At 33.6% G+C, this 24248-nt stretch overlaps 1 pseudogene across 1 annotated transcript; it reads right to left on the bottom strand.

Annotated features, from left to right (window-relative positions):
• Nucleotides 1–15952: 15952 nt before the first annotated feature.
• Nucleotides 15953–20516, bottom strand: LOC143592173 (glycerophosphodiester phosphodiesterase GDPDL3-like; annotated as a pseudogene). Its single transcript, XR_013145869.1, has 9 exons — nt 20417–20516; nt 19922–20217; nt 19235–19843; nt 19129–19164; nt 18756–19025; nt 18529–18671; nt 17969–18455; nt 17457–17716; nt 15953–16027 (listed from the first exon to the last, which is right to left on the bottom strand). The product of XR_013145869.1 is annotated as a glycerophosphodiester phosphodiesterase GDPDL3-like (transcript).
• Between the last annotated feature and the right edge of the window lie 3732 nt (nt 20517–24248).

Here is a 24248-nt window from a genome sequence, read left to right on the forward strand (position 1 = left end):
ATAAAAACTATTCAAATCTCGTTCAAAAATTACATATTATACCTTTCTGGAAACTAGACTCAAATTAGAACACCATGGAATCAATAATCGATCAAAAACAATGGATTATCATCGCGTTACAGACCCTACAATAAACGTATATGAATCTGTCAGCAAACTGTTATCATCAAAACTCAACCCTAACGTGTTCAATAACGGGTTAAATGGTGAAAAAGACTTGCATGGACGTTAGACTAACCTTTAATTGATGTTTTACGCTCACGAATTGGCCGGAAAAAGGAAAATCGCAGGGGGGGCTGGAGGCTGCCGATCGGAATAGGGTATAGGGGTTAGGGTTTTTTTTTTTTGTTTATTGTTATAATATAAAAATGTTTCATCCTAGCCCCTTAAATTTAAGAGATATGGCAACTTGGAATGAAAGATTAGATAACATAACGTACCGGGAAGATGGTCGGGTCAACGAAAGATGCCAGATAACTCCTGAGAAATATACATACTCTACATGCTTTAAATCTTTAAACCGGGAATTAACGGGTGTTACAGAGAGTGTTGAGTGGTATTCGGTTTTCCTCTTTGGTTTATTGGTTGAGCACGGATAGGTTGCTGGTATGGTTTGACCTGACCATTATTCTGATTCCCACCCTGCCATGGTTTAGTTTGCTTTCCTGATGACCTGTTTCCCAAATTGTGACGATCACTAGTAGGTTGGTTTAACCCTTGAGACGACTGACCTGAGGAGTAAATGCGATGTTCATCTCTATTTCTCTTTCTACTATCATCAGAACCCCCCAAAAATTCTTGTCTTTCCATATCCACTTTCTTTGCACCTCTCACAGCTTCTGCGACGATAGAAAAGGTCAAATGAATAATGGACCTACGAATCATGTCACATACGGCCCACTTATATTTCTCTGCTTGTTCCTCTGGTGTTCCAGCAGCAGATCCGAGGAATCCAATTAATCGATAAAATCGGTCAGTGAAATCGGAAAGTGATTCATCATTTTGCTGACGGAGACCATGGTACTCTCGAGTATAAGAACTTTTATCAACATTGGTGTAATACTTTTCGAAGAAAATAGAACAAAAATCTACCCATGATAGGTTTTCTGCAAACTGGTCTCCTCCTCTTTCCACTAACACACCCTCCCACCAAGTCTGTCCATCTGCTTCCAGCTTGTACGATGCTAACCTTGCCTTGAATTGGTCTTCAACCCCTAACACCCGAAATATCTTCTCAATGTGAGCAATCCAATCTCTTGCTACAGCTGGTGTGGCAGCCTTAGTGAAAGGTCTTGGTTTCTGCTTCTGAAATTTCTCTAGCCAAGTATGAATGCCTACAGGCAGATTAGCTTCAAAACCTTCTCCCAAATTTTGCACAGCGTTAATGATAGTCGGTAGCATAGCAGTAACAGCTTGAGTGACGGCAGCAATAAGTTCTGGATCAGGCGGATTTGCTCCACCAGAATTACTAGGGTAACGACGTGGAGGCATCTAAAAGCAAAATATAAGAGCGTCTTCATATTAGAAGGATGATCCGTGAAACAAGAAGATCAAGCAAAATTGTAAAATCCTATTCCAACGTCTATCCAGTCCTCACATGTATAAAAAATATTTTTAGTTTTATTTATTTATTTTTTTCTACAAGAAAGAGCTAAAGCTCTAATACCATAACTGTAACACCCCATCCCGGTTAGGGGTGACGTGTCACTCGATACGATAATAATTGACATTAAAAACGTTTTCATTCAAATCTTAAACCTAATTTAAAACCCGCACCACGGTTTAAAACATTCATTTAAAAGTTCTCAACAAAACGACAATAAAATAAAGTTGTTTCACTCAAAAGATCTTTTGTTTCATGCAAACATTTATTACTAACACCTTTTAAGTTAAAAATAATATGTAACACCCCACCAATATTAGGAGCACATAAACAAGAATATGCATGTTGCATATTAAAAAATATTTTACACTATTTATAAACAAGTTATATATTAAAAAATATTTAACATGTTTAAAAACATTTAAACATGTTACATATAAAAAAATATTTTATATTATTTATAAACATGTTTAAAAACATGTTATTACTTTTATTATAAACATGTTACATATTAAAAAATATTTTACATTATTTACATTATTTATAAGCATGTTACATATTAAAATATATTTTACATTATTTATAAACATGTTATATAAACATGTTATTACTTTTGACTAATTTTAGAAAAATTGTCACATGTATTAAAATATGTAAACATTTAAGTTTAACCATTTTTTACACTAAAAATTAGTTTTTAAAAGTCTACTTAAAACATGTAAAATTACTTAAAATTATTTTTGTATGTGAATTAAAACTATGTAAAATTACTTTTAAAATACTTCTAACTAATTTTAGAAAAATTGTTACCTAGTATTAAAAATAAAGATTAACACCTAGTATTAAAAATATGTACTTTTAATACTTTAAAAAAATTATAAACATAAAATTTGTAAAGACAAACCTGAAATGTGTACTTACATACTTTAAAAAATATTAAATTATTTCTAAACATAGTTAAATTGTTAATAAATATGTAAATTGATTTTAAAAATACTTCAACATATTTAAAAAATTGTTACATGTATTAAAATATCTAAACATTTAAGTTTAATTTAGTTTAACAATTTTGTTAAAATAAAAACATGTAACAATTTTTTTTTTTTTTTGGATAAAAACAATTTTTAACAATCAAAATATGTAAATATTTTAATTAAAATGTGTTACATATTCTGCTCAAATATTTATATTCACTTAAAAATATTTTTAAGCATGTTAAAATATGTAAACTTACTAAAGCATATTTTAAATTATTCGCAATAATTGTTACCCAAATTAGTTTTAAAGTTACTCGATTTGAGTTACCATCTAATTCTTAAAAGTTCAACGTAATTTCGAAACCTTATTTTACATAATTAATAATATGTTATTTAATAAACATACTGAAACTTATTAAAAGGCAAGGGCTAGTTTATATCTTTTCTAAAAATGTAGGGGCTGAAAGGGAAAATAATCCAAACAATCTTCATCTTCCTGATGACTCTCTACGGGTAATTCCGGCCACCATCATCGTTTTTAGGCACGATCTTAAACACCAATTTAACAACCAAACCCAACTAATTCATCCATTTGACTCGTAATTTGTAACCAAAACCATCGAACGTTTTTTAAGCATAAAATCGTGTTATTAGCACCAATCGTTTCAAATCCTCCGGCGTCAATAGAGTCGATGATGTTGGATGCTTCAAATCTTAAATTTATCGATTCTCTCTCCACCGATTAACTTGAATTTCCTTTCTAATTTAACGAACAACTAGAACCTTCGATGTTCTTCAAGTTTCTTTCTTCAAACTTGATACTTTTTTTTATTATGTGTAGAAGAAAGAAGATTTTCATTTGGTTTTGATGATTTGATATCTGCCACCTCCATGGCAGACTAGGGGACCAAGACAAAAGAATGGACTACCAACTCACCCTTCTAGTACCTTTTAGCTATTAAAATAAAGAAAAACAAATCAGTTGTTTCAGTAATCAAATCCAACCATTCATCAAATATATCAACGGTTATGGAGGAGTTTTCAAGGTTTTCTTATCTTGCATGGGTTTTTATTATATCCTTACCCTACATATATATATATATATTGTGACCCCAAAAATTATGTACCCCGCCTGGGTTGTCCAACCCAAGAGCTGACTCTGTGGACAGTTAGAAGGTGTTCCGTCAACTGTCAGATGTTGTATATTTTTTTGTGTGATATGTCATTTCAAATGGCAGACGTCACTTGTTTTGATCCGCATTTGACTGGCGGCTAACAATACCCAAAGTAGCCCGCCCCTGTATGTCTAAACGTCTTTTTAACATATATCTTCCATTGAAAATGACAAGTGTTGTGTCTGGACATCCGTTATTTCAAACGGAAACTGTGAACAGTATCTGTCATATTTAACCTTTGATTTGACAACTCTAATATCTCATTTTTCTTTTAATAATACTTTTATTTTATTTTTTAAAAAGAATAATAATTAATATTTTATATAAAATAATATAAATAATTATAAAAAAATAATTTTTATTATTAAAAAGACTAATATGTTCTACTATTATTTTTTAATTATTAATAATTAATTAGTATTATAAAAAAGACTATTAATTAGTATTATTAATTAATATTAATTAGTACATATATTATTTTTGTTATTAAATATAAAAAATTTTGTTCAGCCATAATTTTTTTGGGTATGCTTTTCTTTTCTTTTCTTTTCTTTTTCCTTTTTTTTTTATAAAATTGAATTATGCCATTTGAAATAGCAATTATCGTCTGGGCATCTGACATTTCAAACAACAAGTGTGAACAGTATTTGTATTATTAAAAAGACTAATGTATTTTTAGTTTATTAATTAAATAGGGTTATACCCACAGTGTTACGCCGGGCAGGTTGGTAACACCCAGGCGATTATAAACGCAAACGTTGTCGGTTTCGGGCGTTGTAGAAGTAAGTTGACGCAAATTCGGTCAGTTTCGGTTAAATGCATTTTGATACCGAAACTAAAAGCCAAAAATAAATCAAAATCATATAAAATTTGAGGTAGATCAATTACGTGGCGTCAGTCGGTAACACTCGAGCGTTGGGAATATCAGAGCATTGCCGATCCCGGAAGTTGAGGCGATGAGTCTACGTAAATTCGGCTGATTTCCGTCACATTGGTGTAACCACCAAAATTAAAACAAAATGCAGTAAGTCTACGCGAATTCATTCGGTTTCCGTTCTGTTCGGCACGGTACCTGAACTAAAACAAAATTCAAGGACCAATACGGTGCCGCCAAATGGCCCAACCGGCACTTCGTGGCACTAAAGCTTATACTTATTATATAATAATAATAATTATTAATAGTTAATTAGTATTAAAAAAAGACTAATAATTAGTATTATTAATTAATATTAATTAATGCATTAATATTACTTTTATTAATAAATATAAAATTTAGTTCAGCCATAGTTTTTTGGTTATGGTTTTTTTATATATAAAATTGAGTTTTGCCATTTAATTAAAATGGCAAGTGTCGTCTGAATATCCGTCATTTTAAATGGCAAGTGTGAAAAAAAAAATGCAAAAACTCAATTAATATTAATTTGACACTCAATTTTATAAAAAAAAAATTCCTTGTAAAAAATATGGCAGAATTCAATTAATATTACATTTAAATAATATTAATATCATAAATTAAACAATTAATATTAATAATACTAATCATAATTTTTAATATAAAAATATTAATAAAGAAAAAAATAGATTAATATAAAAGAAAAAATGAAGCATTAAGAGTCTAAGTTTTCAAATCTGGGTCATATCTGGTAGTATGGATACTGTTCACATTTGTTATTTGAAATGATAGGCGTTCAGACGACACTTGAAATTTCGAATGACGTAATTCAATTTTATAAAAAAGGCCCTGCTAAAAATATATGCTGAACTAAACTAATATTATATTTATTAAATAAATGTGATATTAATATACTAATTAATGTTAATTAACAATACTATATTATTATTCTTATTATTAATAATACTACTTAATTATTAATAAATTAATAAAAGTAAAATAAATAAAAGTAAAACCAAATTAGTCTTTTCAATAAAATAATTAATTATATTATTTTAAAAATAATGTATTTTTAAAAGATAAAATAAAAGTAAAAAACATATTAATAGAAAAAATATAAAAAGAAAAATGAGACATCAGATTTGTCAAATGATCAAATCTGGCAGATACTGTTCACAGTTGCCATTTTAAAATGGCGAACGTCTATACGACACTTTCCATTTCAAATGGAAGATGTATACTAAAAAACATTTTGACATATAGGGGTAGACTACTTTGGGTATCATGAACCGCTAGTCAAAATGACGAATCAGAAAAAGTGACATCCGCCATTTGTAATGACGGATCACAAAAAAATGTACCATGTCCACAACTTGCTAATTGTCCAACTCACCCGAAACAAACCGACAAGCCCTATATATGATCAGAGATCTGCCATTTCAACTGGCTAAAATTGCGAATCTCCTATTAGAAACCTTTACCACCCTTTCTCTCTCCTAGAAACTGTTTCACCCTTATAAAATTTCCTATTTTGAAAAAAAATTCTATATAATTACACAAAGCTAATTAGTTTTCATTTGTTCTCTCATCTTTTATTTTCTTTAAATCTAAAGAGACCATATCTATTGCAATCAACACTTGTCATAACTTACAAGAATGAAAACTGGTCAAGTCATCAGAGATTTGAATATGCTTGATTAGTATAGGTGTGTGCACTCCACAATAAAGTTGAAAATAATTATTAGTTATATAATTTAAGCACTTGAAGAGCTTTACCACCAAGAATGTAAAAGGGAAGTCATTATAGATTTTTAGATGCTCTATTAACATATAAAATTCGAAGGAGTGTGCACTCCATAATAAAGTTAGAAATATATAGACTTATATAATCTAACTGCCATGGAATCCACACGAAAGGCTTCACCATCGCCATAAAGAAAGGAAAATATTTGACTTGAAAGTTCTAATAATCCCATGTTTACGTGTATGTCCACACAATCACTTTGTATCAAATAAACAATCAAAATATAGATATAACTTTATTGCTAGATTTGAGGCTAAAGGGAAGTGTGTTACCCACAAGAATTGAGAATATAAATTAAAGAATGTAAGGAGTGCTGAATTCTCACAACACGATATATCATTTTTTGTTAGCAAATTTCATTGTGTTCACCCGGTCATTCAAGCCCGGATCAATAATCAAGCATGAAGTAAACGAATAACTCTCGTTTATTAATCAGAATATATAACTCAAAAAAGCGATTACAAACTCTCAAACCCTAACTCGGTTGGACTCTTAATGAACCCTAACTTGGTTGCATCAACTTCATATCCTAATGTCTAACCATAAGTCGATTTATATAGACTAACCTAACTTGCTAGCCAAGACATTACCAAATATAATAAAACCCTTTTAGTTCTTGGATTGGCCAAACAACAATTGAGCTAGGAATATCTTCCCCTCAATTGGTATTACCCGCTCAACAAAAATGATTTGGTACGTGGATTACCCGTTAAAGATTTTGTTACCATTGAAAATTGTGTGGCTTGTGCTCTGGGCAAGCATCATCGAAAATCTCACAAGCCAAAACTGATTAATACCATCTCATCAGTTTTTCAGCTATTGCATATGGATCTGTTTGGTCCAGTTCATGTCTTAAGTCTTTCTCGCAGCTCTTATTGTTTGGTTATCACTGATGATTACTCACGTTTTACTTGGGTATTTTTCTTGTCAAATAAGAGTGAAACTGCAGAGCTGATCAATGAAAGGAATTCGTTGTGACAATGGTACGGAGTTCAAGAATGCTTCATTGAATTATTTTTGTTCAGAAAAGGGGGTGCTTCGTCAGGTTAGCTCAGCTCGGACACCACAACAGAATGGTGTGGCTGAAAGGAGAAACAAAACTCTTATCGAGGCAGCAAGGACCATGCTGTGTGACTCTAAACTGCCTCTGTTCTTCTGGGCTAAATCCATCAACACGGCGTGCTATTTTCAGAATCGGGTGATAATCAACAAATCAAAAATGATTATATTTCATTTGTGTTAAAAAAAATATTATATTTCATTTGTGTTTAAAAAAAAAGGTTTTATCATTAGTTTTTGTTTTCTAAAAGCTTAAAGGAATCCCAGGGAACTACAAGGGTGGGGTATTCAAATAAGTCCTAAACATCCTGAATGTAAGGCTTGTAAGTCCGGATGGCATGTAAGTCCAACGTTCAACCTTAAAGCTTAAAATCATTTTGTATAGAGAAAAGTATTTTGATCAAGTACTAGGGGGTTGGAGTCAAATTGGGGTGATCTAGGGAAAGCCAAATACGCCTTGAGAATAGATAAGGGGCATCAGAGGTCCATAAGTGATGTCCATGTAAGCTTTATGCCTAATCGAATATAATCATATCACTGGCGCAATGAAAATCATGAAAAAAATTACCTGCTATCAATCTTTTCACTATGTCACAATAATGCTGAAAATGAATCATTGTGAAAGTACCTTAATCAATATGATTTCATGTTCGGATCTTTTCATAAAAAGGTGGTTCGTTTTTAAATAGCTGAAATTTGATCCCAATATATGTTGATTTTCTAAAGACTGGATAGGTAAATTTTGTTTTAGTTTAAGTTTTATTTTAATCTTCCTATTTTTTAATTTTGTTTTTTACCTCATGTTTACTCGTGTCAAAAAAAATGTTTTAAGAAATCATTTTCACATGAATCGAGTTATTTTTTCAAAATGCACTGAGATATATTTTTTGTCTAAGAATAACCGTTCTCGGTTAGTTCAAAATACATGTTCTCGGTTCTACACATATTCTCGGTCTATCTATTCTCGGCTCATATGTGTTTACAGCTCAAATGGAGGCGTTTTGGGAGTTTAAAAGGCACTCATTACCTTTGATTTATTACTCCTGATTTGTGTATCTTCCAATAACTTCTAAAATCTTCCCATATCATATCCATTAAGTTCTCTCTCATCTACTCGCCGCCATCAGGTCTTTTCTTGTTCCCTCAAAATTTTCAAGCGAAATCTTTGCAAGGTACAGTAAATCTTACTTGAGTGCTTATATAATCAGTATGGATGAAAGATTTACTGTGATGATTAATTGGAATATTAGATACAATCGGTTCATGAGTTCGGTAAGCTTGTTCGTTTTTCTCTTCATGAAGTTACTGAATGTTGTGTTAGTTATCATGTTACAGTTACAGGTTTGGTCTTCAATGGTGATTGGTAATATGGAGATGACAATGAATAGTGTTCTCAAGTTTTCGGTGTTGACTGACCAAATTCTTCTGATCAATCAAAGAGATCTTCGGCTCAAGGATGTTGTGAAGAATTCTCGGTCAAACCATGATCGAGGATTTGTTGGTTCTGCCGAAGATACATCGTGTTTAACTTTTCTGTGTCAATCAAGCCTAATATTTGCTGCTATTCGTGATGACGAACATCATGTTTATCTATTTCATACAGATAGTAGCATGACCTGTGCTGGATTACTAGCCAGGTTTTAAATAAAGGCCCTAAATAAGACACTGAACCTCCAAGTGTTTATTTAGAAGCCACAGTATATACGTCGAAAGGCCTAAATGAAGATATAGATGTACGCTGATCGCCTACAGCAGAAGCAGTTTTGATCAAGCAGTAAACCAAGGGGGAGAATGTTGGGCTATATTTTGTGGTTTATGCTTGTATTTTTGGGCTTAGGTTAGGTGTATTATGTAAACCGAGAACCTTATGGTTCTCGGTGGGCTTTGGGCTTTTGTTGGGCTGGTATGTTGGCTACCCTATTTATAGATATCTTGTATAGGGTTTAGGGGTTGTTGACGTATGTGATTTTGGCCGTCTGGTATCATAGATATACATTAGACGAGTATTGTAAACATTGTGCTTAAGCACCCGACGTTAATCATAACGTGTGTTTTGAAGCAATCTTTTGAGTTCTTTATACTTATTCTTGTATCATCTTGTGTTGGATTTCCGCACCAACATTAAGATCAGTTGATATCATATTGAAAGATCCTCCACGGGACTTACAATAAATACCCGTGCTTTGGGGTTTAGGAGATTGTAATCTGATCAATTGAGTTTTATGAAGTTTCTCAATAATAACAAACATGTCTGGGTTTGTATTCGGTTTTGTGTTTCGAGTTTGTGTTCGATACCTGGTACCAATTCCATTAATTGGTATCATTGCATTCTACATACCTAGGAGCCGGCGTGAAGGTCAGACCTGTGAACTTGAAGGTCGGAGTAACTTGTGACGTGAGGGAACTCCAACCAGCGAGCAGCAGCAAAAAACATCAGTTTCCGTTGAAGGCGCTTCTGATTCCGTCAGCAATCTAAAACGGTACACAGAAACGGCGACCGACCGGTGAGCAGCAGATGTCGGCAACCGGCGTGACGGATATTGAGGTCACGGGATTGAGTTGTTCTTTGGATCGGCGTGACGGAGATTGAGATCACGGGATCGGTGGACGGCGATTTAGATTCAAGGTCGTTGATAGAACCTGTTGAGGTATTTTCTAAAGTGGTACGGTTATCAAGGTGTTGTTCAATTACCTTTTCACGTGATTGTCTATTTGTTAGTTGTGTGTCTGTGACCAAAGTTGGCATATTGAGTTATTGACTTTGGTATTATTATTTGTCTAGTTCTTTATTGTGGTGAAAGGGTTTGGTGAAAAAAAAAGAATTGAATAAATCTTTATTCAATTGAATATTTTATTAAGGTTGTTTGGCTGTGTACAATAAACCGAATCACGTGTTGGAACCATTGAATCTAGGTCACGGGATTTTTCAAAGACTTATAGTCGTAGAAACAAGATGAGTGGCGTGAACCAAACGGGAAAAAAGATGACCTCTGGATTGTTTCAGTGTCCGCGTTTAACAAAAAGGAATTACACGAGTTGGAGTATGCATATGGAGGTTATTTTTGAGATTCATGGAGTTTGATATGTAATTGACCTGGGCTCTAGTGACGCGAAGAAAAATAACATCGTGAAGGCACTTCTGTTTCAGTCGATTCCCGAGGAACAAATGTTTCAAATCGGTAATTTTAAATTGGCAAAAGAGATGTGGGATGCCATAAAGTCAAGAAACATGGGAGCGGAACGTGTGAAGGATGATAGACTTCATAAGTTAATATGTGAATTTGACGGTTTGATGATGAAAGAAACCGAAACAATTGACGAGTATGCCTCGAGAATTACCACGATCTCTTCTAAAGCAGCCACACTTGGACAACCGTATGAAGAAAGGAAGCTAGTTCAGAAATTCTTCACAAGCCTGTCGAGCCGGTTTATCTAAGTTGTAGCATCCCTCGAGCAAGTGTTAGACCTTAAAACTGTCAGTTTTGAGGATGTTGTTGGGAGGTTGAAGACTTATGAGGAGTGTATCAAAGGACACGTGTTGCATTCTGAAGAAGGCAAACTTTTGTTTAATAATTCTGAATCCTCTTCGAGTTCGAGGCAGGTTTCACGCGAATCAGGTAGGGGTCGTGGGAAATGTTCGAACCGAGGACGTGGTGGTGGACATGGCAATCAGAACCGTGGTTCACAAGGAGGGTCCAATGAAGGGGATAAATGAAAGGTTAAAAAGGAGTACTCGGAAGTTCAATGCTTTCATTGTGATGAATTTGGTCACTTCGTCTCGAGGTGTCCGGAACGAAAGAAAGATAAACAAGCAAATTTGGCCGACACAAAATAAAAAGACCAGTCCCTCTATATGGTGTAGTGTGTTCAAGAAAAAGTGTACTTGAATGAACAGAAGTTTATACCAAAAGATTACGAGAGTGGTTCGGACGAACAAGACTTGTGGTATTTGGATAACGGTGCAAGCAACCATATGACGGGTAATGTATCTTTTTTTCTCTGAATTAAATAAGCGTGTTGGTGGCAAAGTTAAATTTGGAGATGGGTCTTATGTTAATATTTGCGTAAAAGGGTCAATATTACTAGTCGGTAAAACGGGGGAGCAACAATTATTGACCGACATTTATTATATTCTTAGTTTACAAAGTAATATTATTAGTCTTGGGCAAGCAACGGAAAGTGGTTGTGATATTCGTATGAAAGACGATTACTTGTTGATGTATGATGATCAAGGAAAATGGTTGAATGGGTTACTCGATTCAAGAATCGTCTTTATACGATTAAAATAAATACGGGGAAACCCGTGTGTTTACAAGCCAAGATTGATAATGAGAATTGGCTTTGGCACGCGAGACTAGGACACCAAAATTTTGAGTCTATGAAACAAATGGTGAAAAATAATATGATCATTGGAATGCCAAAAGTTGATCAAGAAAATCAAATTTGTGACTCGTGCTTAGTCGGGAAGCAAACAAGGAAACCGTTTCTGAAGTCGGCGACTTTCAGAGCAACCCAAGTCTTGGAACTAATCTATGGAGATTTATACGGGCCCATTACTCCTAGTACCATAGCCGGAAATAGGTACGTGTTCGTCTTGATAGATGATTTTTCACGTTTCATGTGGACTTTTTTGTTAAAGGAAAAAAGTGAAGCGTTTGATACCTTCAAGCGATTAAAGTCATGGTGGAAGCGGAAAATAGTGAGAAAATCAAGATGTTTCAAACCGATCGAGGGGGAGAATTTACTTCTAGTGATTTCAATCGGTTCTCGGAAAACAAGGGTATTATTCGGCATTTAACCGCTCCATATACACCTCAACAAAACGGTGTTGTGGAGAGGCGGAACCGCACAATATTGGATATGACCCGGAGTATATTAAAAGTGACACAAGTTCCTTATTATGTGTGAGGCGAAGCGGTGAGGCATTCGACCGACGTGATTAATAAAATTCCAACTCGAGCATTAAAAGACAAAACACCGTATGAGATGTTAAAACGAAAGAATCCGAATCTTAGATTTCTTAAAGTTTTTGGATGTGTTGCGTATTCAAAAATACTTGGTGGAAGTATTAAGAAATTAGACGATCGTTAGACTCGTTTAGTTTATCTCGGAAGCGAAAAAGGTTCGGCGGCGTATCGTTTATACAATCCATCGACTAGAAGATGAAAAACAAAGTTGGAATTGGGGTGAAAGTACCGAAATAATCGACAAGCAGGATCGATCACCAGGTATGTTTTGGGTTAACTTTGGTGTTGAAATTGACACCGGAGAAGGAATCGTTAATACTGAAAACATCGGGTGGAGCCCTGTGTCAAACTCTACAAGTTCAAGTGGTGACGGGGGTGAAGAAGATGATAAAGTACCGATAGTCGAAAATGCTCCAACAAGCCCGGCTGGTACAAGCAACACGGTTACACCTGAGCCGATTGTTCGGAGATCTTCTCGGGCCACAATTACCCCGGTACGTTTTAATGATTATGTCTTGAATTCGAGTATGATTGATGAAGATATTTTATTGCTTGCTGATGGTGAACCAGTTTGTTTTGATGATGCAAAATCAAAACCGGAGTGGGTGAAAGAAATGCGTATCGAAATTGAGTCGATAAATAAAAATAATACATGGACGTTGACCGAGTTACCACGTGGTGAAAGGTGATTGATTTGAAGTGGGTTTTCAAGGTTAAAAGAAACGAGGACGGCTCGCTTAATAAACACAAAGCGAGACTCGTGGCAAAGGGTTATGTTCAGCAACCCGGAGTCGATTTTGACGAGGTTTTTGCACTAGTGGCTAGACTCGAAATGGTTCATTTATTATTATCTCTCACAGCGAATGAAGGTTGGGAATTGCATCATCTTGATGTCAAATCCGCGTTCCTGCATGGCGAGTTACAAGAAGAAGTCTTTGTTACTCAACCGCTTGGTTTTGTTAAAAAGGGTGAAGAGCACAAAGTATACAAATTATCCAAAGCATTGTACAGCTTAAGGCAAGCTCCTAGGGCGTGGAATACAAAGTTGAATGGTATTTTGTTAAATATGAAGTTTCATCAGTGCACGCAAGAACAAGCGGTATATCGAAAGAAAATTGGAACTGATCTCTTAAGAGTTGGTGTGTACGTTGACGACTTAATCGTGACGGATTCCAATTTAAACTTAATAATGGAGTTGAAGCGCGAGATGACTTTAAACTTTGAGATGTCGGATTTGGGAAAGCTAACTTATTATCTCGGAATTGAAGTTTCACAAAGCTAGGATGGGATAAAAATTAAGCAACAAGCGTATGCGAAGAAAATTTTAGCTGAAGCGGGAATGGAGATTTGCAATTCTACTCAAATTCCATTACATCCGAGTATAAAAGTTTCTAAATTTGAAGATGAAGAAGATTTTGATGCTACGAGATATCGAAAGATTGTCGGGTGTCTCCGGTAACTTTTACACACTCGTCCTGACTTGGCGTATTCGGCCAGAGTCGTAAGCCGGTACATGCAAAACCCGAAGCAATCTCATGCAACTCTAACAAACAAATTTTTCGTTATATTCAAGGTACTCTCGATTTTGGTATTTCTTACACTCGTGGGAAAAACGTGTTAGTTGGTTATAGTGATAGTAGCCATAACATTGACCAAGACGATGGTAGAAGCACTACTGGGCACGTATTTTATCTTGGGTCTTCACCAATTACTTGGTGTTCTCAGAAACAAGATACAGTTACACTCTCATCGTGTAAAGCAGAGTACATGGCGGCAAGCGAAGCCGCATGTCAGGCGATTTGGCTAAGGGAATTGATAAGTGAGTTATTCGACAAGGAAATTCCAGTAGTGGTGTTACGTATCGATAATACATCAGCAATAGCACTCGTGAAGAATCTGGTTTTCCATGGAAGGACCAAACACATTAAATCTTGGTATCACTACATTCGGGAATGTGTTGATCGTGAAGAAGTAAATGTCGAGCATATTAGTGGTGTTAAGCAATGTGCCGATATCTTGACAAAGGCTTTTGGGAGAATCAAATTCAAGGAGATGCGGGAATTACTTGGAGTTGAAGACTTGTCGATTTCAAGTTCGAAATTCCGGGGGTGATTGTTGGGAATTTCGGTTCAAGGGCGTTACTTGGCATGCAAGGCTAAGTAAACATGATTTAAGGAGTGGATAACTATAAATAATTAAATATGCTCAGATCTAATTGTTAGTATACTTATCATGCCCTGTTATTTAGCAATCCTAGTTGTAGTATAAACGTGATTGGTTAGATTATAAATACCCGTGCTTTGGGGTTTAGGAGATTGTAATCTGATCAATTGAGTTTTGTGAAGTTTCTCAATAATAACAAACGTGTCTGGATTTGTATTCGGTTTTGTGTTTCGAGTTTATGTTCGATACCTGGTACCAATTCCATTAAGAAACAGAATGGGTCAGCAATTCTCAAGTTGTTTATGTCACAAGTTTTTTAGTGTTTGGTTGTTAAGTCAAGTAATGGGTCAAATAAGCATGGCCGACTTGGGGGGATGGGAAGGTCAACCATCCCGGCCCAATGACCCTAGCAGATCCAGATTTTTTTTTAAATATATATAATTTTTTAGAAAACATATGTACCCTTAATTTTTAAACCCAATTAACCAACTCATTTGGGCGTATATTAATAAAACAATTTTACACAACCTAAATTATAACCAACCCAATTAACTCCTTTTGCTAAAGGCCTAATTTTTTTCTCGCCTTTGGCCCAAAAACTTTTAACGATTCAGAGACGGCTAAAATAAACATGGGATAATCGTAGGACTTTTAGAGATAGTGGTTTTCATGGTTTGTTTGTTTGTTTTTTGTTCAATAAATGTACGGGAATTTTTTTTCAAAATAGGAGATTAAAAAGGGTGAAATGGTTTTTAGGAGAGAGAAATGGTTGTAATGATTTATAGAAGATCCGCCATTTGAAGATCCGCCATTTCAAATGGCGGATCTCAGATTATATATAGGTCATGTCAGTTTGTGTCGGGTGAGGTGGACAACTATTGGGTGTTCCATCATTTGAAAAGGCGGATGTGGTACTTTTATTGTGTGTTCCGCCATTTTAAATGGCGGATGTCACTTTTCTGATCCCCCACTTTGACTGACGATTCACGTTTCCCAAAGTAGCTTGCCCCTATGTATAAAAAAGATATCTGCCATTTGAAATGGCAAGTGTCGTCTTGACATTCGCCATTTCAAATGACAAGTGTGAACAGTACCTGTACTAACAGATTTGACCATTAATTGACAAGCATAATGCCTCATTTTTCTTTTTATATTTATTAATATATGTTTTTTACTTTTATTTTATTTTTTAAAAAAACTTATTTATAAATGATATAATTAATTATTAAAAAGTAATTTGTATGTTAAAATGACTAATGTGTTTTTACTTTTAATTTTTAATTGTTAATAATTAATTAGTATTATTAAAAAGCTAATAATTAGTATTATTAATTAAAATTAGAAAACTAATAAATATAAAAATTGAGTTACTATCATAAAGCAATGGCTCGTACGGTTCGATCTACAACACAACAACTGAACATTAGAAATAGTCTTCTACTTACTCAAATCAAAAGTTCGTAAAGTTCTAATAAACCAAACATGTAACTCATGAATCTTTTTTTCAAAATAGGAAATTAATAATACTAATTAATTTTAATAATAGTGAGAGGTAGGGATTCAAACCGCACTATCACCGATTTATATGGGAGATATGAGGGATGACCCTAGCTTGCCAGGGTTCGAGTCCTGATCTCACCTGGTTTTACCGGCTCCTCGCTGTCGTGTCGTTTGGCGGGCGTGGGGGTCGGGTTTTATCCGGGGAATCCCTCAATAGGTGGACCGCTAGGGGCTCCGTCCGTCCGGACTCGTGGCCGGCTCGGGCTACATTTAGCCATTGGGGGCTGCGTACGGAGTACCCGGTGTTACTTAGTTGGTCGTTCCAAAAAAAAACACATTTGAAATAGTTCTCTAATTACTTTTATTTATATTTATTAGCTTTTTAACGTTAATCAATAATACTAATTATTAGCTTTTTAATAATACTAATTAATTATTAATAATTAAAAAATAAAAGTAAAAAAAAATAAAAATAAAAGCATATTAGTCCTTTTAGTAATACAAATTATTTTTTTAATAAATAATTATATTTTTTTATAAATGATGTCTTTTTAAAAAATAAAATCAAAGTGGGAAACATATATTATTAATAAAATATAAAAAGAAAAATGGGGCATTGTGTTTGTTAATCAATGGTCAAATCTGTCACTACATGTACTGTTTACACTTGTCATTTGAAATGGCGGATGTCAAGACGGCACTTGCCATGTCAAATGGCAGATGTCTTTTCTACACATAGGGGCAAGGTACTTTGGGAAATGTGAATCGTTAGTCAAAGTGACGGATCAGAAAAGTGACATCCGCCATTTGAAATGGCAAAACACTAACACATCCGCTATTTCAAATGGTGGAACACCCAGTAGTTGTCCACCTCACCCGATACAAACTGACATGACCTATATATAATCTGAGATCCGCCATTTGAAATGACGGATCTCTTATAAACCATTACAACCATTTTTCTCTCCTAAAAACCATTTCACCCTTCTTTAATTCCTATTTTGAAAAAAAAATTCAAATGTACGGGTGTAATGAATAATGAATATGTGGATTTTGAAGCAGTAAACACAAGTCTGGTCTTTAGTAAATTTTGTGTGATTAAAGCTTAAGCTCAACAGTTTATGCTGGTATACTGGTTTAAAATATTTGATAACTGTGTTTATAATAGAAGGGGAATCCTCAACATACGGGAAACAAGCCAGAAACTGTAGACAAAATAATAACGAGCTGTGGGCTAACGATTATAAATAAACTGCAATCGGACAAATTTTTATGCTAATAAAGTTTAATACACGTTTAACTTTTTACACCAATACAGTTGTTCCCACCACAGTTTTTGGTGGTTGACCACTTGGTGAAGCCCGTAGTGGTGCTGCTATCCCATTGCCAGGTGGCGGAGACGTTATTCCAGAAGGTGGGATGGGTTCTTGAGCGACGTCACCATCTTTCAAAACAGGATTAGGAGCCGCAGCTGGTGACATCAATTGAGGTGTCATGAGCGAGAGTAATTGACCAGGCACTGCTAGACTCATGTATGATGGTCTCTGATCTTCTGGTAATCGTAGACAACGGTTTCCTAAATCCCACCAAAAAATGTAACACAAACAATATAAAAGATATGAGATATATTTAAACAAATCAAAAGTTATGATCAAGAAAGCCAAATATACATATCCGGTTTGACTTTAAAAAACTGAAAACAAGAGTTCTAAGCGTCTCAAGAAATTGGACTAATTAGCGTGTTAAGTTTTGTGATAGACAAAAGATGAACTTAAAAAGTTATGATTTTGATCTAAAAAGTGAAGGGTAACAAGATAAAGAAACTTACTTCTATATTTGGAAGCAGTAGCTGGATAAGATCTAATAACACCATTGACACCAGCACCATTAACATACGTGTTAATTTCAACATATGGGTCCGAAAAGAAGTCCCATGGCTGTGAAACAAACTCGTTGTTATAAAATTGTACATACACCGGGAGCTTGAAAGCGCGAAACTTCGCAACAACATTAGTTTGATCACCAAGAAACCCATTGTTTCTAGGATACACAGATTCTTTCCCAATAATTACAGAATTGGCAAATTCACTGATCTCCGCTATTGTTGAATTGAGGGCATCGCGTATATTCTCATCAACGTCATACACAAGCTCATTTCTGTTGCTTCTTGCCTTGAACAATTTCAAAACCGCACTATCCAATGACTCAATCAAGATTTTCTTGGTCTTCTGGTTATATATTTTGGATTTATTCAAAACATCCATTACCGCATCTGTCACACTTAACCTTTGCTTAGCAGCTAAGTAAGCAGCATTCTGCAAGTTGTAAGAACAAAATTTGTATCACTTTTGTTTCAGTTAATAGATGAATGGAACTATGTTGACTCACCTTAATGTTAATCAAGACACCAGAAACCGATGGGGCGTTACTAGCAAAGTCCAAAAAGTCGGATAGTCTCATAAAGTTGCCAGCATTTACAAATCTTGGATTTCTTGTTAAAGTGTAGTTTGTATATGGCGTGAACATTTGGGCTGAAACACAAAAAGAAATAAGGAACAATAGAAAAGAATAACGGGTTATATTAACAACATAAAACAAGGGAGTCGAATAGTTACGTTTAAGGCTCTGAATCTGTTCCCAAGTAACACCGAATGTAAATAGCCCAGCACTAGATTGCAAGGCCGGAATGATTGTTTTCAAAATTTTAAATTCCGACTGGGCGACAGTTGTTATGTCAAGGAGGTCTATTGAACCTAAACAAATAGGTATCCCATCACTTGTTATTTGAACAGGACAATCGATAATATCCGCACCATCAGAAACCGCTTTTTGGTATGCCAAATCAGTACAGCCCGAGTAGTCACCACTTGCTCCTTCGTATGATTCTGGACCAAAAAACAATGTCACTGTTAACAATGTTCACCTTTCAAGAACACACTATAAATGGTTACGGTTTAATAATTAAGACTCAAAATATAGCATCTGTACCTTGACTTTGGTTTTCACCCAAGTTCGATAAGCATTCTGTAGGATTTCATACATAGAAATTAGAATCTCAAAGAATAATAGCAACAAAGTAAGTCAACAAACTTACCAGCTGCAGATGGAGTTATTGGGTTATCAGAAAGCACACCATCAACAGCAAACACACCATTGTCAACATACTGGAGATACACTTGTACAGGGTCATAACTGTAATTGTACGCGAGTGGAGCGTCGTTCACAAAATCAGAAGCAAAAACTTCTAGGCCTGCTTTATGAGCATCTGCTACCAAAGAAGTAGATGGCTGCAAATACAAATCACTCCCAACAGGCCATATGTATGATTTAGGAACAATAATTCCTTGTGCAAATGTCTTAATCATTTTTAGATTCCTCAAAAGCGAACCATATGTTTGGTTTGTTGTAGGCTCGGTTTCATCCGGTCCAAGAAACCGAAAAACCAATTTGGTGGTTTTTGGACTGAATCCAGTCAGAATACTTCTTAGAAAAGTCACTTCAGGTGATGATATGTGTTTAATTCCAAATTTTCTCGAAGCAGCCAACACATAACTTCTCATGCTCAAATTTTGTTGGCTGTAAAACGCATCATGCTGGATGTTCAACCACAATCCCAGTGGCTTTAAGCCGACGACCTCATCAACAGTAAGAATTTTCGAAGAGCCATCAAAATATGGAACTCTAGAGTAGACCCCCTGTGTTACTGTAATAACAATATTCTTTTATTATTATAATTAACCAAACTAAACATTGTTACAAAATCTGAAAAGAATGAACTTACAAAAGTGTTTGTTAAGGTCAGCAATGGGGAAATCAATAGAGAAGTATCCCTTTACGGGTACTCCATTGACATTGTACGTCTTTTCCCCCTTATCAAGCACGGGATCGATTAATGTAGAAGAGTTTTGAAGATCCAAATTTGGAAAACAGATGCCGATGTTATCTTTAGTTAATTGTACATCACACCATAGAATTACATCGGGTACGCTAGTAAGCATGCCAACTTGTAGGCCAATAAACTGGAACCAGGAAACAACCCTGAAAATCCACCATTTGCAACCACTAATGGGGGTTCTCCTGCAAAATTCAAATAACAGAAAAAGCTTCTAAAATCTTATAAGAGTTAATCATCAAATAAAAATCATGTTGTACCAAGGACGCTTATTTATATATAAATTACTCACTGTTACTTCCTTATATTTTCTATATAAACAACGTGTATTTAGACTGTATATTAAACAAAATACTAAGATAAGTATAAGCGAAGTAGTTATACCAGTTAGTGTTTTCCAACCAGAATTTGTGTTATCAGAACCCCGAGCACCGACCAAGGAGATCAAGCAGATTAACGTTAACAATTAGGCGAGGTTCCACATTCCTGGCAAACGTAAGCAAGTAAGTTCTTGTTGTTTAGACTTTTTTGCTTGAAATGTAGTCTGAACAATGTATATATATATATATATATAAGCCATTAAGCCTATAAGGTATTGGAATGGACCTTAATTTCTCCTTAATCTCCTCCCTTAGTCTTATCCCTTTGACTTGCCTCAATTTTAGCCTACTCTTAATAGTTTCCTTAATTAAGGTGGACTATTTTTCTTTGAGTAATAAAATCTCACGTAATCATGCTGAAATGATCTAAAGTCGAGGCTTCTTTTTTTTCTTTTACCTTTATTGCTTACTAGGTTACGTACCCGTGTGCAACACGGGTTAAAATAAATAAAGTTATTTAAATAACGACATTATAAGAAAAGCAAAAATGTGTTAAATGTTTATATAAATATATGTATTATATTGTATATTATATTACATATTAAACAATATGAAAACGAAAATTCTAAATATCTAAATATTTCTTTTTATACAACATTTATTGTTTTATTTGTAACTTTACCGTATCTATCCCCCCTCTCTCTCTCTCTCTATATATATATATATATATTATAATTATGTCTTCATTTTTATCTTTGTATTTTTATCAAAGGATGTAGAATATTAAACTATACAAAATACATGTAAACACTCATTTTGCTTCCTCTTTTATTTCTCTCTAGGGCAATATGGTATAGTTTTCTTTTGAACCTTAAGATGTCAAGTAACACAAGATAGTTAAATTAGGTCTCAAGTGCCACAAAAAATCCTTTTATTTGTTATACAAAACAAAAGGTCACTATAGTCACTTGGAAATTCAAAAACATATAGTCAATAAAAAATATAACTATATAAAACATGCAATCAATATAGTTAGTTAGCAACTCAAAATGATCCATTACATATTGTGGCAATTTACCCGTCTATTTTTGAATGGATTGATTTGAGTTATGTTTAATCAAGTTATTAGAAAAATAAATTATATTTGATACTTAAGTTTTTGAAATGAAACTTTAAACAAATTTTTTTGTAGAAAGTATATTCAAATTAAATTTTGGAGAATAACCCGCCCCCAAAGTATGTTAAAAATTTCACAATTTTTAAAGTGGCTTAATCAATGAAAATAGATTATTTAAGGTTGGCTTTATATAATCACATTTAGTATGTCATATCTAGATTAAAGCACATCATTATTAATATAAGTTTCAAAATAGGCGGGTCGGGTTGACTTGCAGTCACTTTTATCTAGTTATTTCATTTATAAATAAATAGCGCATCATTTTGATTTTTGTTAACAAATAAAATTCAACTAATTTAATATTTTAACCCATTTGAGATAAAAGCAGTGTTTAGAAACTGGACCATATTGGTCATCCAACCAACAAATAAATCAAAAAAATTAAATATAAATGGTTGGTTGTTCGTAAACCTGCTTTCAAACGACAAAAAGAACCCGAAAAAACCAGTTGGGATAACATTAAATATTTTTAAAGCTAAGTAGCTATACACAATAGTTCATGTGTCACCTAATGGTAATGATAAGTTTGATGCACTACCTTGTCCTTTATAAATGTTGGCTTCCTTCTTGATTCCTCATTGGAGCAATACGAGATGTGATACGGTTTTATTTGAAACATAAAAGTGCCGAGTACCATAAAATAGTCCAATAAAATGCCAAGTGACACAACCATATTTTTTGTTTATTATATTAAGGATGAGTTTTCATTGTTTTCTTTTTTCTGCAACATCAGACTATAATAGGCATTGTTTGTATTAAAGACTGTAAGAAAAATATAATTAAAGAAAATATGCTTGGTAAATTTAAATTTTTATTTTTATTTTTCAAATTAAATTCAAGTTAATAAAATTAATAACGATGGAATGCCAATTGAAATGTTTGACAACAGACTTTTAGATGCATCAACTATAGCATTAAAAAAATAGGCACTATGTTATATGTTAGTTGTAATATGAAATAAACATATCCCAAAATTTAATTATAAGCAGGTAGACTAATGATACTTTGTTGTATAACTCCTACTAGAAACATCGTTCTTCGAACTTATAAGGTGAGCTTTTGATCTTTTAGACATCACCTTATAATTTGACAAAAATATAAATTTATATAAAGGAATCATATGAATGGTAAAGGAAGTATAAAATAGCATTAAGCGTAAACAACATGACATAAATTAAAATTGACCAACCACCTCATACAATCCAGCTTGGTTTATACGATCCGGAATTATAAAAATCGTAAACCAAACCGTTCGTTATGATTTTACACAATTTTTTAGTGGATACCACCTTCATGTTTATTGTATCTGTAACGAACGGTCATTTTTTATAAACAACTTCATTTTAATATTATAGTTTAACGGGTAATTACTTTTTATTTACATATTAATTTATTTAGTTATGAAGTGATGAAATGGTTTATGCATGTTTTATATGGGAGCTATAAAAAATTATCACCCAATAGGTAAATGTAAATTACCTAATAGGTACATGTAAATTTTATATAAAACCACGTATAATACAAAGCTTTTAACCCAAGTATATAAAATATGTATAACACTATATAAAGGTGAGTTTCATTTCAAAATGATAAGTTTGGCCGGTTTAACAGTTTTAAAGGAAACTAAGAAGACACCTAGTTGATATACATGTAATTCACACATACTTAAAAGTATGAAGATTACTATATTAATATATGATGCGCAATATAAAATACATACTTGGATGTAGGACTTGTTGTAATTAAATTAAATTAATTGAGGAGGAGTAGAGCTATAAAAGTTTCTTCAGGTGTGTTTGTGAGTATGGACACAATCAAATAAAGGTGTTTAGTAATGAGGAATGAAGGAGACCAAAAAATTTAGTTTTTAAAGTTGTTGCTGATACTGAAATTCAAAAGGTTATTATAGAAACAAACAAATTTTACGATAAGTAATAGCTACTGTATATTAGTTGTCTACGTAATTAGTGGTACATAACTTAAAGGAAATCACTAATTATTAATTCATAATGAAATTTTGTTTCCATAGAAGAAAGAAGTCAAAACAACTATTATGAGTAGTTGACGACTAATTTTAAAATTAAATATTTAAAAAATCAAGGAATATATTTAGTTGTGTATAAGGAAGGTTTTTACTTCTTTATAATATTTTAATTAATAATATTAATGAGCTAAAGCTTCAAAGATAGGGTGCCACATGACACAATATTAGGCCAATTAGGGGTAATAGTAGATTTGTTTGAGTTTAATTGATTTATCTTATCTTATCTTACAATACTAATAAAAGAAAATGTTGAAGCTTAGGTGTCAAGTCCACATTTCATCTAATTTCTGATCTCTCATCTTATTCATTCTAGCTATTCATGGGTCATGGGTCAAAACCATTTTATCAAATGGGTTATAACATAGTGTGGATTATATTCATTATTGAATCAAATGTCATTTTCATACCTAAGGTTTAACAAACTGCACAACTTAGTACCTTTTTTTAAAAGTTCTTGCAAATCAACACCTGGTGTTTCCAAAATCATGCTATTTTAGTACTTTTCGTTAACCCTGTTTGTTTTTTCATTAAGTCTTCATTAAATTAATTCACAAGTATTTTGAGAATCACAACTGAAATAACAGACCTTATTTATCTTTATCATTTGACAAAACCCGTGTATTAATACACGGGTTCAAAAGCTAGTTAAAAAATATTATTTATGTTAGCAATACA

The sequence above is a fragment of the Bidens hawaiensis genome, unplaced genomic scaffold, assembly GCF_021521415.1.
Source record: "Bidens hawaiensis isolate Kalapana, Puna unplaced genomic scaffold, B.hawaiensis_p1.1 tig00040577_1, whole genome shotgun sequence".
Lineage (NCBI taxonomy): Eukaryota > Viridiplantae > Streptophyta > Magnoliopsida > Asterales > Asteraceae > Bidens > Bidens hawaiensis.